This window comes from Pleurodeles waltl, chromosome 3_1, assembly GCF_031143425.1.
Source record: "Pleurodeles waltl isolate 20211129_DDA chromosome 3_1, aPleWal1.hap1.20221129, whole genome shotgun sequence".
Lineage (NCBI taxonomy): Eukaryota > Metazoa > Chordata > Amphibia > Caudata > Salamandridae > Pleurodeles > Pleurodeles waltl.
Genome location: NC_090440.1, coordinates 216,772,635 through 216,785,039, shown reverse-complemented (window position 1 = coordinate 216,785,039; position 12,405 = coordinate 216,772,635).

Here is a 12,405-nt window from a genome sequence, read left to right as displayed (position 1 = left end):
GGCTTGTGTCCCCCCCGGTGCCCTACAAAACCCCCCTGGTCTGCCCTCCGAAGACGCGGGTACTTACCTGCAAGCAGACCGGAACCGGGGCACCCCCTTCTCTCCATTCTAGCCTATGCGTTTTGGGCACCGCTTTGAACTCTGCACCTGACCGGCCCTGAGCTGCTGGTGTGGTGACTTTGGGGTTGCTCTGAACCCCCAACGGTGGGCTACCTTGGACCAAGAACTGAACCCTGTAAGTGTCTTACTTACCTGGTAAAACTAACAAAAACTTACCTCCCCCAGGAACTGTGAAAATTGCACTGTGTCCACTTTTGAAATAGCTATTTGTGAATAACTTGAAAAGTATACATGCAATTGAAATGATTCAAAGTTCCTAATGTACTTACCTGCAATACCTTTCAAACAAGATATTACATGTTAAATTTGAACCTGTGGTTCTTAAAATAAACTAAGAAAAGATATTTTTCTATAACAAAACCTATTGGCTGGATTTGTCTCTGAGTGTGTGTACCTCATTTATTGTCTATGTGTATGTACAACAAATGCTTAACACTACTCCTTGGATAAGCCTACTGCTCGACCACACTACCACAAAATAGAGCATTAGTATTATCTCTTTTTACCACTATTTTACCTCTAAGGGGAACCCTTGGACTCTGTGCATGCTATTCCTTACTTTGAAATAGCACATACAGAGCCAACTTCCTACATTGGTGGATCAGCGGTGGGGTACAAGACTTTGCATTTGCTGGACTACTCAGCCAATACCTGATCACACGACAAATTCCAAAATTGTCATTAGAAATTGATTTTTGCAATTTGAAAAGTTTTCTAAATTCTTAAAAGACCTGCTAGGGCCTTGTGTTAGATCCTGTTTAGCATTTCTTTTAGAGTTTAAAAGTTTGTAAAAGTTTGAATTAGATTCTAGAACCAGTTGTAGATTCTTAAAAAGTATTCCAACTTTTAGAAGCAAAATGTCTAGCACAGATGTGACTGTGGTGGAACTCGACACCACACCTTACCTCCATCTTAAGATGAGGGAGCTAAGGTCACTCTGTAAAATAAAGAAAATAACAATGGGCCCCAAACCTACCAAAATACAGCTCCAGGAGCTTCTGGCAGAGTTTGAAAAGGCCAACCCCTCTGAGGGTGGCAACTCAGAGGAAGAGGATAGTGACTTGGAGGAAAATTCCCCCCTACCAGTCCTATCTAGGGAGAACAGGGTCTCTCAAACCCTGACTCCAAAAATAATAGTCAGAGATGCTGGTTCCCTCACAGGAGAGACCAACACCTCTGAAATCACTGAGGATAACTCCAGTGAAGAGGACATCCAGTTAGCCAGGATGGCCAAAAGATTGGCTTTGGAAAGACAGATCCTAGCCATAGAGAGGGAAAGACAAGAGATGGGCCTAGGACCCATCAATGGTGGCAGCAACATAAATAGGGTCAGAGATTCTCCTGACATGTTGAAAATCCCTAAAGGGATTGTAACTAAATATGAAGATGGTGATGACATCACCAAATGGTTCACAGCTTTTGAGAGGGCTTGTGTAACCAGAAAAGTGAACAGATCTCACTGGGGTGCTCTCCTTTGGGAAATGTTCACAGGAAAGTGTAGGGATAGACTCCTCACACTCTCTGGACAAGATGCAGAATCTTATGACCTCATGAAGGGTACCCTGATTGAGGGCTTTGGATTCTCCACTGAGGAGTATAGGATTAGATTCAGGGGGGCTCAAAAATCCTCGAGCCAGACCTGGGTTGACTTTGTAGACTACTCAGTAAAAACTCTAGATGGTTGGATTCAAGGCAGTGGTGTAAGTAATTATGATGGGCTGTACAATTTATTTGTGAAAGAACACCTGTTAAGTAATTGTTTCAATGATAAACTGCATCAGCATCTGGTAGACCTAGGACCAATTTCTCCCCAAGAATTGGGAAAGAAGGCGGACCATTGGGTCAAGACTAGGGTGTCCAAAACTTCCACAGGGGGTGACCAAAAGAAAGGGGTCACAAAACCTCCCCAGGGGAAAGGTGGTGAGACAGCCAAAAATAAAAATAGTCAAGAGTCTTCTAAAGGCCCCCAAAAACCTGCACAGGAGGGTGGGCCCAGAGCCTCTTCACAAAACAATCCTGGGTACAAGGGTAAAAACTTTGATCCCAAAAAGGCCTGGTGTCGAAACTGTAGTCAGTCTGGACACCAAACTGGAGACAAGGCCTGTCCCAAGAAAAGTTCCACTCCAAACTCCAATCCAGGTAACACTGGAATGGCTAGTCTCCAAGTGGGATCAACAGTGTGCCCAGAGCAAATCAGGGTCCACACTGAAGCTACTCTAGTCTCTGAGGGTGGGGTGGATTTAGCCACACTAGCTGCCTGGCCCCCTAACATGCAAAAATACAGGCAGCAGCTCTTTATTAATGGGACAAGTGTAGAGGGCCTGAGGGATACAGGTGCCAGTGTCACCATGGTGACAGAAAAACTGGTTTCCCCTGGCCAATACCTGACTGGAAAAACTTATACAGTCACCAATGCTGACAATCAAACTAAAGCACATCCCATGGCAATGGTAACTTTAGAATGGGGAGGGGTCAATGGCCTGAAACAGGTGGTGGTCTCCTCAAACATCCCAGTAGACTGTCTGCTTGGAAATGACCTGGAGTCCTCAGCATGGGCTGAGGTAGAGCTAAAAACCCATGCAGCCATGCTGGGTATCCCTGAACTGGTGTGTGTAAAAACAAGAGCACAATGCAAGGCACAGGGTGAAAAAGTAGAGCTGGAGTCTGGAAAAATGGCCCAGCCTACCAAGAGAAAAGGAAAGTCAGTTGGGAAACCAACTGCAACACAGTCAGAAAAAGGGAACCTCTCTTCTCAGGAAGAAGTTCTGCCCTCTGAGGGAACTGAGCCTTTGGAACTTGAACCTTATCAGGTTGAGCTCTTAGGCCCAGGGGGACCCTCAAGGGAGGAGCTGTGTAAGGGACAAGAAACCTGTCCCTCTCTTGAAGGCCTTAGGCAGCAAGCTGCTGAAGAGTCCAAGGGCAAGAAAAATGGAACACATAGGGTCTATTGGGAAGATGGACTCCTGTACACTGAGGCCAGAGACCCCAAACCTGGTGCCACTAGGAGAGTGGTAGTGCCTCAGTCGTTCAGAGAGTTTATTCTGACCTTAGCCCATGATATTCCCCTTGCTGGGCATTTGGGACAAACCAAGACGTGGGACAGGTTAGTCAACCACTTCTACTGGCCCAATATGTCCCAGAAGGTTAAGGAGTTTTGCCTCTCCTGCCCCACCTGTCAATCCAGTGGTAAGACAGGTGGGCACCCAAAGGCCCCCCTCATTCCACTTCCAGTGGTGGGGGTCCCCTTTGAAAGAGTGGGTGTGGACATAGTTGGTCCACTGGAACCTCCCACAGCCTCAGGAAATATGTACATCCTAGTAGTAGTGGATCATGCTACTAGGTATCCTGAAGCTATTCCCCTTAGGTCGACTACTGCCCCTGCAGTAGCCAAGGCCCTCATTGGTATCTTTACCAGAGTGGGTTTCCCTAAGGAGGTGGTGTCTGACAGAGGTACCAACTTCATGTCAGCATACCTAAAACACATGTGGAATGAGTGTGGAGTGACTTACAAATTCACTACACCATACCATCCACAAACTAATGGCTTAGTTGAGAGATTCAACAAGACATTAAAAGGCATGATCATGGGGCTCCCAGAAAAACTCAAAAGGAGATGGGATGTCCTCTTGCCATGTCTGCTTTTTGCTTACAGAGAGGTGCCACAGAAGGGAGTAGGATTCTCACCCTTTGAACTTCTGTTTGGCCACCCTGTAAGGGGACCACTTGCTCTTGTTAAAGAAGGCTGGGAGAGACCTCTTCATGAGCCTAAACCAGACATAGTGGACTATGTACTTGGCCTTCGCTCTAGAATGGCAGAGTACATGGAAAAGGCAACCAAAAACCTTGAGGCAAGCCAACAGCTCCAGAAGTTTTGGTATGACCAAAAGGCTGCACTGGTTGAGTTCCAACCAGGGCAGAAAGTCTGGGTTCTGGAGCCTGTGGCTCCCAGGGCACTCCAGGACAAATGGAGTGGCCCTTACCCAGTGCTAGAAAGGAAGAGTCAGGTCACCTACCTGGTGGACCTGGGCACAAGCAGGAGCCCCAAGAGGGTGATCCATGTGAACCGCCTTAAGCTCTTCCATGACAGGGCTGATGTGAATCTGTTGATGGTAACAGATGAGGATCAGGAGGCAGAGAGTGAACCTCTCCCTGATCTTCTGTCATCAGACCCAAAAGATGGCTCAGTAGATGGAGTGATCTACTCAGACACCCTCTCTAGCCAACAGCAAGCTGATTGTAGGAGAGTCCTACAACAGTTTCCTGAACTCTTCTCCTTAACCCCTGGTCAGACACCCCTGTGTACCCATGATGTGGACACAGGAGACAGCATGCCTGTCAAAAACAAAATCTTTAGACAGTCTGACCATGTTAAGGAAAGCGTCAAGGTGGAAGTCCACAAGATGCTGGAATTGGGAGTAATTGAGCGCTCTGACAGCCCCTGGGCTAGCCCAGTGGTCTTAGTCCCCAAACCTCACACCAAAGATGGAAAGAAAGAGATGAGGTTTTGTGTGGATTACAGAGGGCTCAATTCTGTCACCAAGACAGATGCTCATCCAATTCCTAGAGCTGATGAGCTCATAGATAAATTAGGTGCTGCCAAATTCTTAAGTACCTTTGACTTGACAGCAGGGTACTGGCAAATAAAAATGGCACCTGGAGCAAAAGAGAAAACAGCATTCTCCACACCTGATGGGCATTATCAGTTTACTGTTATGCCCTTTGGTTTAAAGAATGCCCCTGCCACCTTCCAAAGGTTGGTGAATCAAGTCCTTGCTGGCTTGGAGTCCTTTAGCACAGCTTATCTTGATGATATTGCTGTCTTTAGCTCCACCTGGCAGGATCACCTGGTCCACCTGAAGAAGGTTTTGAAGGCTCTGCAATCTGCAGGCCTCTCTATCAAGGCATCCAAATGCCAGATAGGGCAGGGAACTGTGGTTTACTTGGGCCACCTTGTAGGTGGAGGCCAAGTTCAGCCACTCCAACCCAAGATCCAGACTATTCTGGACTGGGTAGCTCCAAAAACCCAGACTCAAGTCAGGGCATTCCTTGGCTTGACTGGGTATTACAGGAGGTTTGTGAAGGGATATGGATCCATTGTGACAGCCCTCACTGAACTCACCTCCAAGAAAATGCCCAAGAAAGTGAACTGGACTGTGGAATGCCAACAGGCCTTTGACACCCTGAAACAAGCAATGTGCTCAGCACCAGTTCTAAAAGCTCCAGATTATTCTAAGCAGTTCATTGTGCAGACAGATGCCTCTGAACATGGGATAGGGGCAGTTTTGTCCCAAACAAATGATGATGGCCTTGACCAGCCTGTTGCTTTCATTAGCAGGAGGTTACTCCCCAGGGAGCAGCGTTGGAGTGCCATTGAGAGGGAGGCCTTTGCTGTGGTTTGGTCCCTGAAGAAGCTGAGACCATACCTCTTTGGGACTCACTTCCTAGTTCAAACTGACCACAGACCTCTCAAATGGCTGATGCAAATGAAAGGTGAAAACCCTAAACTGTTGAGGTGGTCCATCTCCCTACAGGGAATGGACTTTATAGTGGAACACAGACCTGGGACTGCCCATGCCAATGCAGATGGCCTTTCCAGGTTCTTCCACTTAGAAAATGAAGACTCTCTTGGGAAAGGTTAGTCTCATCCTCTTTCGTTTGGGGGGGGGTTGTGTAAGGAAATGCCTCCTTGGCATGGTTGCCCCCTGACTTTTTGCCTTTGCTGATGCTATGTTTACAATTGAAAGTGTGCTGAGGCCTGCTAACCAGGCCCCAGCACCAGTGTTCTTTCCCTAACCTGTACTTTTGTATCCACAATTGGCAGACCCTGGCATCCAGATAAGTCCCTTGTAACTGGTACTTCTAGTACCAAGGGCCCTGATGCCAAGGAAGGTCTCTAAGGGCTGCAGCATGTCTTATGCCACCCTGGAGACCTCTCACTCAGCACAGACACACTGCTTGCCAGCTTGTGTGTGCTAGTGAGGACAAAACGAGTAAGTCGACATGGCACTCCCCTCAGGGTGCCATGCCAGCCTCTCACTGCCTATGCAGTATAGGTAAGACACCCCTCTAGCAGGCCTTACAGCCCTAAGGCAGGGTGCACTATACCATAGGTGAGGGTACCAGTGCATGAGCGTGGTACCCCTACAGTGTCTAAACAAAACCTTAGACATTGTAAGTGCAGGGTAGCCATAAGAGTATATGGTCTGGGAGTTTGTCAAACACGAACTCCAGAGCACCATAATCGCTACACTGAAAACTGGGAAGTTTGGTATCAAACTTCTCAGCACAATAAATGCACACTGATGCCAGTGTACATTTTATTGCAAAATACACCCCAGAGGGCACCTTAGAGGTGCCCCCTGAAACTTAACCGACTATCTGTGTAGGCTGACTAGTTCCAGCAGCCTGCCACACTAGAGACATGTTGCTGGCCCCATGGGGAGAGTGCCTTTGTCACTCTGAGGCCAGTAACAAAGCCTGCACTGGGTGGAGATGCTAACACCTCCCCCAGGCAGGAACTGTAACACCTGGCGGTGAGCCTCAAAGGCTCACCCCTTTGTCACAGCACCGCAGGACACTCCAGCTAGTGGAGTTGCCCGCCCCCTCCGGCCCGGCCCCCACTTTTGGCGGCAAGGCCGGAGAAAATAATGAGAATAACAAGGAGGAGTCACTGGCCAGTCAGGACAGCCCCTAAGGTGTCCTGAGCTGGGGTGACTCTAACTTTTAGAAATCCTCCATCTTGCAGATGGAGGATTCCCCCAATAGGGTTAGGATTGTGACCCCCTCCCCTTGGGAGGAGGCCCAAAGAGGGTGTACCCACCCTCAGGGCTAGTAGCCATTGGCTACTAACCCCCCAGACCTAAACACGCCCTTAAATTTAGTATTTAAGGGCTACCCTGAACCCTAGAAAATTAGATTCCTGCAAACTACAAGAAGAAGGACTGCCCAGCTGAAAACCCCTGCAGAGGAAGACCAGAAGACGACAACTGCCTTGGCTCCAGAAACTCACCGGCCTGTCTCCTGCCTTCCAAAGATCCTGCTCCAGCGACGCCTTCCAAAGGGACCAGCGACCTCGACATCCTCTGAGGACTGCCCCTGCTTCGAAAAGACAAGAAACTCCCGAGGACAGCGGACCTGCTCCAAGAAAGGCTGCAACTTTGTTTCCAGCAGCCTTGAAAGAACCCTGCAAGCTCCCCGCAAGAAGCGTGAGACTTGCAACACTGCACCCGGCGACCCCGACTCGGCTGGTGGAGATCCAACACCTCCAATCCCGAGGCTTCCCCTGACCGCGACTCTCTGAAACCTAAGTCCCGACGCCTGGAACAGACCCTGCACCCGCAGCCCCCAGGACCTGAAGGACTGAACTTTCACTGGAGAAGTGACCCCCAGGAGTCCCTCTCCCTTGCCCAGGTGGAGGTTTCCCCGAGGAACCCCCCCCTTGCCTGCCTGCAGCGCTGAAGAGATCCCGTGATCTCTCATTGACTAACATTGCGAACCCGACGCTTGTTTCTACACTGCACCCGGCCGCCCCCGCGCCGCTGAGGGTGAAATTTCTGTGTGGGCTTGTGTCCCCCCCGGTGCCCTACAAAACCCCCCTGGTCTGCCCTCCGAAGACGCGGGTACTTACCTGCAAGCAGACCGGAACCGGGGCACCCCCTTCTCTCCATTCTAGCCTATGCGTTTTGGGCACCGCTTTGAACTCTGCACCTGACCGGCCCTGAGCTGCTGGTGTGGTGACTTTGGGGTTGCTCTGAACCCCCAACGGTGGGCTACCTTGGACCAAGAACTGAACCCTGTAAGTGTCTTACTTACCTGGTAAAACTAACAAAAACTTACCTCCCCCAGGAACTGTGAAAATTGCACTGTGTCCACTTTTGAAATAGCTATTTGTGAATAACTTGAAAAGTATACATGCAATTGAAATGATTCAAAGTTCCTAATGTACTTACCTGCAATACCTTTCAAACAAGATATTACATGTTAAATTTGAACCTGTGGTTCTTAAAATAAACTAAGAAAAGATATTTTTCTATAACAAAACCTATTGGCTGGATTTGTCTCTGAGTGTGTGTACCTCATTTATTGTCTATGTGTATGTACAACAAATGCTTAACACTACTCCTTGGATAAGCCTACTGCTCGACCACACTACCACAAAATAGAGCATTAGTATTATCTCTTTTTACCACTATTTTACCTCTAAGGGGAACCCTTGGACTCTGTGCATGCTATTCCTTACTTTGAAATAGCACATACAGAGCCAACTTCCTACAATGGTGTTAAAGGTGACATCAAAATTATAATTCAAGAGGAATATAACAGCTGTTGGTTTTCCCAATATTTTTACAAGCCTTGAGAAAAAGACAGCAATTTAAGTAAAATAATGGCTATGGTCCTGATTCCACGTGGAGAGGAGAGCTCCCACCCCTTTGTAAATTCCTGAAAACCAGCAGTAAACCACTGTATGCCTGCAAGGTTAGTGATAGATTGTGGCAGATTTAGGGCAAGACAAAATGCATGTTGTAATAAAGGCACGAAATGCAAAATGTGGTGCTTTCAATACAGCACAAAATGAGTAATTGCAAATTTCCAGAATCAATACCCTGAAAAAGAGAGATGTGTCCTTGCTGCACTAAAAAATACACTACTTTGGGTAAATTGTTATTTATCAAATGTAGTAAAACAGTGCTTAATTTGTTCTGGTGTTTGTCAAGGCTTGGTATAGGCATTTATGACTAAATACCAGCACTTTTTAAGACAGTCTACCACGTGATGGTGCTGTCTCTCTATGTTTGAGCAGTGCTGATCACTACAGTGTTTAGCTTTTTTTTAAAAAAAAAGAAAAACCAGAGGCCCAGGCTGTCCTTTCAGCTTGAGGTGACCTGAAATGATACAAAACATCACACTTGTATTGTGTAATATTTAGTATTTGACAGTGCTGGCATAGGACAGCGGGCAGTGCCAAACTCAGTGGCCTCAAGAGAAATACCTCGGGTCCTGGCACTTCTATTTCTACAAATTAAGCACTGATAAGAGATTGGACTCTACCCAGACATCAGTCTGCTGAACAAGCAGAGCAAGAGCTGGGACTATCGTTCCGCTGTCAGTTTACAAAAGCTCTCACTATCTGGTTGCCTTGGCGGATCTATACAGATTAATTCTGCAAGAACAGATTAAACTAAAGAAGTGCTCAAATAATGGAGCTTGAGCCCTCCAGTTGGAGGAATCTCCCACCTCCCCTAATGACCACTGTCCCTGGACAGACAGATCTCTTAGCATTACTCTCTAAACCTGACTGCTGGTATTACTGTTATCACTATTAACAGAGAGGGAGGAGATAGAGGGAGAGGGACCCACTCATCAGATGATCAGGAAATAACCACCACTAAGGTTTTTGGCTGACCTGAGGTGCAACTCGGATAATAGTTTATTATTCTGATGGGCTGGATCCCAGATGTTGAACCGGGTCATGCAGATACATTTATGGACAAAGGACTAGGAGAAGGTGAGCAGTTACGTTCCACTGAACCCCTGGCAATTGCAGGCTGATGCTTCCTGGCATAAACAAGCATTTAATCTTCAATTGATGAACTGGAGGTAGAAGCATTCACCCCAGATCTGTTCTGAAAAGACCCTCTATAAATTGCAAGTTCTGAGATGTGATGTAAAAGGTCCAAATATATCTCTGGGATTGGAAAAGCCTGCACACTTTTACAACAGTACCACATGCCTTTAAAAAAGAAGCTACACATATTAGCCAGTAATTCAACTAAGGAAACACAGAAAGACCTCTTTTGTGAAGAATGCCCACCAGAGGAGTCAAAACTTTGGGTGAGGCGAAGCTGAAAGGCAGCACACAAAAATGAAAATTAAGTCCCATTGTGCAGACTCTTAGGTGTTGTTGTGTCAGTGGATGAATACAGATACAGAGGTGGCACCTTTCAGGTGTAAGTGGGATAAACGTCTCACAGAGCCACCATCCTTACAATGGATTTCAAGGAATTCATAACCTTCATGTCTAAGACTATTCTATAGCCGTCAATGTGGCACAGAACTATAATGGCTGATTTAGAAACAGCCTTCATCGCACAAAGAAATTCAAAGGATACGTCCAAGAGAAAGCTCACCTAATGTTCTATTAAATACAAGTGCAATCCAATATCCTGTCCTTACTGTATGCTATAAACCGAAGACTGAAAACCCCTAAGCTATAGATAAACAGCATAAGTAGAGTATGTACAGTTTATTTTAAACTTAGATGCACAGTAAACCATCTTCATCCATCTGTACAGGAAGTGCATAACTCCCCAAAATAGAGTTTTCCAGTGCTGAGCACTTTGAGGTATACCAACAAGGTCTAACAGCATACACTAATTAAGAAGAGCCAGGTCTTTAGAAGCTTTTGGAAAACTGATAAAGATCAGCAGGACCTCATAGAAGCAGACAAGGTATTCACAACGTGGAACCCAAGTAGGAGAAGGACTGGCCTCCTTGATGAGTTCTCCTCACTCTGGGAACTCTTTAGAGATTACTATTGCATGATCGAAGAGAATGATTAGGCAGGTAAGGCACCACCAGAGATCTAAGGCCCACATTATGCACATGGCGGTAAACACCGCACCACCGGAGGTGGCGGTAACTACCACCAACAGGCTGGCGGTCCAGACTGCCAAATAATGAAGCACATGAGAAACAGCCAGCGTGAAATCCACACACCGCCAGTGTAGGAGTGTCGACAGCGACCGAAGAGGCCGCCCACAGGCCGACGGAAAGGCCCCACCTGCCCAACAAATAATGAAGCACAAGACCACTGTCAGTTCCGGGGCGGGAATGGAAATGAACCAAATAAAAGGAAACACTCACTGTAGGCACACACAACACGCTGAAGCAGACATGGAGAGAGAGTTGCAAATAATGCCAGTCATGCTCCTTGCAATATACCTCCATGACCGTGACCGCCGACGAAGACAACGACGGTAAGTACTGCAACCTAGTAAACAAGGAAACAAAGGGCACAGTTACCCACCCATGCAACGCACTCCCAACCCCTCACACCATCACAAGCCATACACACCAGAACAAGAGGAACTTACCCCACACAAGGCCAATACAACCTGGCCAAAGTACACACATGTGCACATCACACCCCCACAATGAAACGATGAACCACGTCTCCAAATTGTGCCAACAGCAACACTGGGCACACAAACTTTAATAAATAAAGAAAAATGCAATGTCCAAATAAGGCCATTGGCCAGTCCATGTGTAACAGGCTGAAGGGCCCAAATGGCCCGAACTTGACTCCCACGTGTGCACATAGTACTCCACCATAAAGGGACATCTATGGGACAGTCAGGCACCTCAGAGAACAGGGGAATGGGGTGGCGGGGTGGGGACTTACGTCTGGGAGGGGGGGCTTGGGCTTACATTTGGGAGGCGGAGGAGGTTTGGGTTTGCCCTTGGGGACGTGGTGGAGTGGGCTTGGACTGGGGGGTGACAGGTGGACCAGGGCCAGCACGGGGCTTCTTCCTCTCTGGAGAAGGGGCACTGGAATGAGAAGGGTGGACTGGGGTGGACTTTGACGTGGAAGGAGAGGACAGGGCAAGGAGGTGGGCACGTTTAGGGACGACATGGGGTGGGCCAGTGGGTTCGAATAGGTCAACACGGGACAGGAAACGTTTTTTAGGGGCAGTTGGGGTGGACATGGAGGAAGGTGTGGGAGTGGAGGTAGAGGGATTGCTTGTAACTGGTGTAGGTGTGCTGGACGTCGATGCAGGTGCCTGTACAGTAGGCTGAGGTGTGATGATGTGTGTTGGGTGGGTGTCTAGGAACGTTTAAATGTTTTGGGAGGGGGGGGTGGACACAGTGGGACAAGACAGGCTGCAACTGTACATGGATGTTGTCTGGGTGTCTGCAGGTCTGGTGAGTGTGCCGCATGTGACAGTCAATGTTGTTTGTGATGAGTGCAGGTGTGGTATCTGGGGTGCATGACTAGATGTCTGATGTTGTGGTGACTGCAAGGATGGGGCCAGCAACAGTGACTGAGGGTGCAGTGCTTGTGGGTATACATGTTGAGGTGACAGAAAGGGAGGCGGGAGAAGTGGACACACTGGGGGAAGTGGATGTTGTCGTTTGTGCCTTTATATGTTGGCTGTGTGTATGCTTGTATTGGGAAGTGTGGTGTTTGTGTTTCTGTGTGTGCTTCTTGTGTGTTGAGGTGTGTGCATGGCTGTCTGAACGTGTGCTTGGGATAGGTGAAGAGAGTGGGGTGCTGGAAGGGGTAGA